A 6,819-nucleotide genomic window follows, 5' to 3' on the forward strand; every position below is an offset into this window, starting at 1 on the left:
TTGATTAATGATCAAAGAGGAATCTCCTAAAATCCGGAGTTTCTTTACTCCTAAGGCTAAAGCAGTTTCGAGGCCTACCACGCATGCTTCATATTCGACCGCATTGTTGGTAACGTCGAAATCAAACTTTATAGATATGGGAACATGTTCCTCTTTGGGTGATACTAGTAGGACTCCTACGCCACATCCTTTTTGGTTTGAGGCTCCGTCAAAGTATAAAGTCCATGTATCGTCTTCTGTCATCATTAAATCCTCATCTGGAAATTCGTTCTCTTCTAATGGCGTCGAATCTTCTATTGGGAAATCTGCTAGAAAATCCGATACCACTGATCCTTTAATTGCCTTTTGAGGCATGAATCTTATGTCAAACTGGGCTAAGTTAACTATCCACCTTGAGATACGCCCGTTAAGTGTAGATCTCTCGAATAAGTACTTGAGGGGATCCATTTGTGATACTACATAAACAGTATGTACAAGCATGTAGTGCCTTAATTTGGTTTTGGCCCACACCAATGCGAGGCACAACTTCTCTAATGGTGTATAGCGTGTCTCATATTCAAGCATCTTCTTACTTAGGTAGTAGATAGCATTTTCTTTATCTTCTACCTCTTGCGCAAGCATAGCTCCCATTGTTTCTTTTGTAACCGTTAAGTATAACCTTAAAGGTACTCCTGGGAGTGCTGGAGCTAATACAGGAGGATTTGAGAGATAGGCTTTGATCTTCTCAAAGGCTTTTTGACACTCATCGTCCCATGTGACTGGCACATTTTTCTTGAGTTTCTTGAATATTGGTTCACATATTGTGGTTAGCTTGGATATGAACCTACTTATGTATTGCAACCGGCCAATGAATCCCCGAATTTGCTTTTCGGTTTTGGGCAAAGGCAAGGACATGATTGCTTTAATCTTGGTTGGGTCTATCTCTATTCCTCTAGAGCTTATGACATATCCCAGGAGTTTTCCTGAGGTTACACCGAAAGCACATTTGGAGGGGTTTAACCTCATGTTGTATTTTCTTAACCTCTCGAAGAACTTTCTTAAGGCTATTTGGTGTCCATGACAGTCTTTAGACTTTAAAATCATGTCATCTACATATACCTCCACTTCTTTGTGCATCATGTCATGGAGTAGGGCAGTCGTTGCTCGTTGGTATGTAGCACCCGCGTTTTTCAACCCGAACGGCATTACCATGTAACAGTAAGTACCCCAAGGTGTTATGAATGTGGTTTTTTCCATGTCTTCTTCAGCCATGGGAATTTGGTTGTACCCTGCGTATCCATCCATAAATGAGAGAAGTGCGTGATTTGCTGTATTATCTACCAAAATATCGATGTGTGGCAAAGGGAAGTCGTCCTTTGGACTTGCCTTATTTAGATCTCGATAGTCGACACACATTCGAACCCTACCATCTTTTTTCGGAACTGGGACCACATTGGCGACCCATTCAGGGTATTTAGATACCCTAATAAAACCTGCAGTTATTTGTTTTTGAACTTCTTCTTTTATTTTAAGAGCTACGTCGGGTTTCATTCGACGTAATTTTTATTTTACAGGTTTCATTCCTGGAATTAATGGTATTGTGTGTTGAGCTATTTCTCTATTAATGCCTGGCATATCTTCATATGACCAAGCAAATACATCAATAAATTCTTTAAGTAGATAAATTAAATCGGTTTTTTCATCTTTACTTAATGTAAGTCCGATTTTAACTTCTCTTTTAATGGTTGGATCTTTTGAGATGTCAACCGTTTCTGTATCCTCGACTATTGGCGTTTTATTTTCAAGTTTTTTCAGTGCTTTAATAATTTGTTTGTCATTTTCATCATTAGTTAAGTAATGCTCGTCATCTTTGGTTAAAGAAAAACAAGAGGAATAAGGGGAAGAAGACATATTATTGAATTCGGAAATCATTACATCAAATAAAGAAATGTCCGTTGGGACTTGATTACTAACTATCCTAGGAGTAGAAATAGAAGATGAAGGTGCTACAACTAAAGATTTGGAAGACTCGATAGGGGAAGACTCTGACTCAGACACTAACTCAGACGATTCTTCAAACATTGGCCCTTGTCCCGTGGTTACGGAGATCTTCCTTCCATTTGTAGTGGTCACCTTTACCGTTTTGCGCCATCCTTGCTCTTGGTCTTCTATTGAAGTGATGAACTTTGACGGATCAAAGTTTTCACTTTGAAGGACTGTTTGAATGAGTGAAGAATTGTCCTCCACATATCTTGGCTCATTCTTTTCTTGTCCAAAGAAGAGTCCCATGACATTAAAGTCAAAACAAGGGGGTGCTTTCTCCCTATAGATTGGAGTTGGGATCTCATCTAGGAAATAACAATCCAGAAATATTTCGAACCCTGGTTGTCTTATGCCATTTACAACGAAAGGTTCAGGAAATTCGTAACAGGGGTAATCCTCTCCTTCTCGTATAAATTGTCCGTTTAGGGTGAGAGGATATTGATCCATGGATATTTCTTTCTTTTGTGTACGAGCATTCCTACGTGCTCTTGACTTTTCCTGGGATCGCTTAAGATCTTCGCGAGTTGGTTTAAAACCAAGTCCGAAAGTGTCCAACTTAGGGAGGCCAGGTAATCCCATGTGATTAGCTATCCCTTTTTTCTTACCTAGAGTCATTCCAGGAAAATGTCCTTGTTTTCTTAAAATAGCGTTAGTCACCATGTTGGAGTGGAGGTCGTAGTGAAGAGGGGTCCTCTCATCTTCCTCTATCAAGGAGACCTCTTTGTTAAAGCCCCACAAATCTTCATCATCTTCATCATGTTCTACATTAATTAGTGGGTTCTCCACTGTTTTAATCCTCATAGGTGAAGCATCAATAGTAATTGGTATTCCCCCAATTATGGCTTTCACTTGTTGGTGAAGAGATGAAGGGACGACCTTTAGGTCATGAAGCCAAGGGCCTCCCAAAAGTAAGTTAAAGGATGCTTTAATGTCTACTACTTGGAATGTAGTGGCATGTTCGATTTCCCCCGCCGTTATGTTCATAGTAATTGTACCTAATGCTCGACGGCGTGAGTTATAATAGGCTCTTATTCCTTGAGTTGATGGGGACAAATCCTCATCTCTTATGCCTAACATTCTTACAGTTCTAAGTGGGCAAACGTTGATTGCCGATCCATTATCTACAAGGGTCATAGGAACATTCATCCTCTTACATATTACTGTGAGGTTAAGAGCCTTGTTGTGCTTGTCACCTTCCGGTGGTAAATCCTTGTCTGAAAAAGTGACCAAGTTAATTGGACTTGGGAGATCACACGTGAGGAAGTTAGCTAACCCCTCAGGAGTGGTGTCTGAATCTATGCCTACCTTAGCCAAGGCATCCATAACTGCAACCCTATGTTCTCGGGATGTGGCTAAGAGTTTCCATACGTTCATTTCGACCTTAGTCTTTTTTAATTGTTTGACAACATCGTTGTCTTCTATGATTGGTATGGGAACTTGTTGAATGGTGGGCATAGGTTGTGTTGTAATGGGAGGTTGCATTCTCCCGGACCTGGTGAGGACATCTATGGGTGAATCTTCTTCGTCCCAAATGTCACTTACTGGGTATATTGTTGACAAAGGAGTCTCTTTAATATCTTTGAGGTAGACATCCTCATCATCACTGTCCCATACTCCATTGATTGTGGCATCTTGTGGGAGTTGGACTAGTTTCTTGTCATCAATCAGTTGTTGAACTAACTCTTTGAACTTAAAAAAATTCTCTATTGTATGTCCCCCTGATTGATGGTATGAACAGTAATACCTGTCTGTCCTTTTGAGTGATTCAAATGGTCTCGGTTCGAGAGGTTGGATCTTACCATTCTCGGAGAGCATTTTAAACATGTTAGCATATGACGTCCCAATTGGAGTATAAAGTCTATTACTCTTCTTGGGAGTGTCAATTACTTATAGAGAGAAGGGTTTCTTCTCCTTGGGTGGAGTTCTATTTTTAAGCAACTCGTTTTGTTCTTTTAGAGCCTCCTTGGTCTGAAACAGTAATTTGTTTACTTCAGCCACAGTGTTAATGCATGTATGTCCTGCCTAGTCACAGGTTCTTGCCCATAGGAGTCAATGGCATCTTTGAAGATCTCTTCTTCTTCAATGGTCTCAATAGGTTCTATGAGACTAGATGGGTCTACTTGATTTTCTTCGTCAGAAATGGCCAAGGAATCCGACAGTGGTGAGGTGTTGATGCTTGGCTTCTTACTTGCAGGGGGCAATGGAAGTTTGTTGCTATCAATTAAATCTTGGATGACTTCTTTTAGCCTCCAACAATTTTCCGTAGGATGGCCCCTGCCTTGATGATATTTACAGTGTGCATTTGGGTTCCAGCTAGCTGTCCTACTTTTGATAGGTGGGTCCCCAAATGGTTCAATAGGAGTTATAAGACCTTTTGCGTGTAGGCGGTCAAACGCGGTGTCATAACTCATACCAATAGGAGTATAGTTCTTCCTAAATGGTTTCTTTTGTCCTTGGTTGTTGTTCATAGCTAGGACTTCATTTAAATTAAAGGTGCCAACATTATTTGAGTGGGTGGTTTTAGAAGAAGAAGGATTGTCGTTCTTCTTATCCTTCCAGCCACTGTTGGAGTTATTGTTAGTAGCTTTTTGTTTGGCTAGGTCATCTTCAATATTGATACCAATATCATAGACAGCCTTAAAGGTATGTAAATTGCTTTGGTACTTAAGATGTTTAGAGTATTTTTCTTGGAGGTTCTTAATGAACATCCTTACAGACTCTTTCTCACTAGGTACCTCAACCATCTTTGCAGTAGTCTCTCTCCACTTGTTAAAGAAGGAAGTAAAGCCTTCATTTTCTTTTTGCTTTAAAATTTTAAGTTCCCTATGGTCAGTTTCAACTTGAATATTACATTTGTATCTTTCAATGAAAGCACTTACAATGGACTCCCAACTAGAAGTCTTTTCTTTATCAAGAGAAAAGTACCACTGTTGACACACAGTTTCTAAAGACAAAGAAAATACAGAATGAAAGGCTTTCTTGTCTATCCCCTTAATGTTCATTACAGTTTCAATAGCTCTTAAATGAAAATAAGTGTTATCCATAGGTTTGAATTTCGGGATGTCGTTGGCATTGAACTTCTGTGGAAGAAGGTCCTTATCCACCGAGACTCCTTGTGAGCTAATCCCTTGGAATCTAAAGTCATTGGATAGTTTACTCAAGCTTTCCTGGATTAGGTCCATTTGTTGTTGTTTCACAGGGTCATTGATTTGAAGGGTCAAACCTTTCAATATCTCAGCCAAGTTAGCTACCTCTCCCTTAACTTCATTGAGTTCTTCTTGACTAGCCATTATCTTCTTAGCCTTCCTTTTCCTACCAATTGGTTTGTCAAAAAGTGCTATTTGAACGAAAGTGTTGTCCTTGATTAGACGCCCTTCCTTTCTTGTCCACGCGCTGTAAGTTAAACCATATTCGTTTTAATAAACCGACTCTAATCGACTTTGATTTTATGGTGTAGAAATAAAAAATAAAAAGAAAAAGCAAAAATAGGGTGCATATTTTGGGAATAGGTTCAATGAATTGGTTAATTGGAGGATTAATATCCGACTTACCCCCCTAAAAAAAATGACGGAAAACACGCATTCAAGACTCCCTAGACATGGTCATGGTGTGACAAACATGTTATGTGTGTGCATTATAAATGTGTGTGAGTGACATGCTTTGACTCTAGTGTATGACCATGGGACTGAAGTGCCTAGATTCTCAACAAGGTGGGATGGGATGGTGCTAAGATAAAAATGTTCCGTTGGATGATCGGATCATTGGTGAAAGTAACTTCAGAGTTTGTACCTCAACTTACATGTAGAGGCATTGGCATGCATGTATGGGTTACAGTAGGGAATATTTCAAGCATCATAACCCCAAGCTTGAACCCCACTGTGATCATACACTTAAGTATGGTGGCGTTCCAAAGGGAAGAAAGATAGAGAAAAAGAGTCGCCAACAAGTTTTAGGAACTTGTAAACCCAAAACGATCCAGGAGATCGTCAACTCCATAAGGTCTTGAACCAAATAGGATTCGGGGATGAGGGTACGAATCCAATCTAAAAAAGAAAGGACCCGCCCTATAAAATAGGCCTCTACTTTGTTCTACTCGTATTCATGTGCGCTTCTTGACTAACATGAAAACATTATATTAATCCTAACCTGTTTATCTATGTTGGTTGAATATTAATGCACAAATAAAACTATTATTGGCGATCACTGGAATTAAAATCACATTAGCCTAAATCAAATTATTAATTATCTTATTAAGCGTGATTTCAAATACAAATTCCCTTTAACAAACATAAATGGTGTGATCAAGCAATAACAACAATAAATATCAAGCAACATAATAATCATCATAATCATCATAGCATAATCATAATATAATCGTAATCATTATAAGGCATAATAAAGCTTAATAATAATAGCAAGATCCTAGGCATGATACTAACAAGATTAATAACAAACCCTAGCATGTCACTGAGCAATTAAAGATCAAAGCTTTAAACCTAACATGGTACTAACATGATATTAGAAAGAGTAAAGGCACCCTAAACATGATACTAGAAAGCAATAAAAACATCCTAACATGATACTAGAAAGCATAAATACATCCTAACACGATACTAGGAATTAAACATTAATAAACATGCTTTCTACATTGTGAAAATAGGGAATAAGCTATTCTACTTACTTTGAAGCCTCGCACCTCTTTCTAATAACAAAATACACAAGTTAGTAAACTTCAATGAAAATAATAAAGAATAATTAAATTATCAAATTAAATAAAGTTTTGACTAGATTTGGACC

This window comes from Chenopodium quinoa, unplaced genomic scaffold (genome assembly GCF_001683475.1).
Source record: "Chenopodium quinoa cultivar QQ74 unplaced genomic scaffold, ASM168347v1, whole genome shotgun sequence".
Classification (NCBI taxonomy): domain Eukaryota; kingdom Viridiplantae; phylum Streptophyta; class Magnoliopsida; order Caryophyllales; family Amaranthaceae; genus Chenopodium; species Chenopodium quinoa.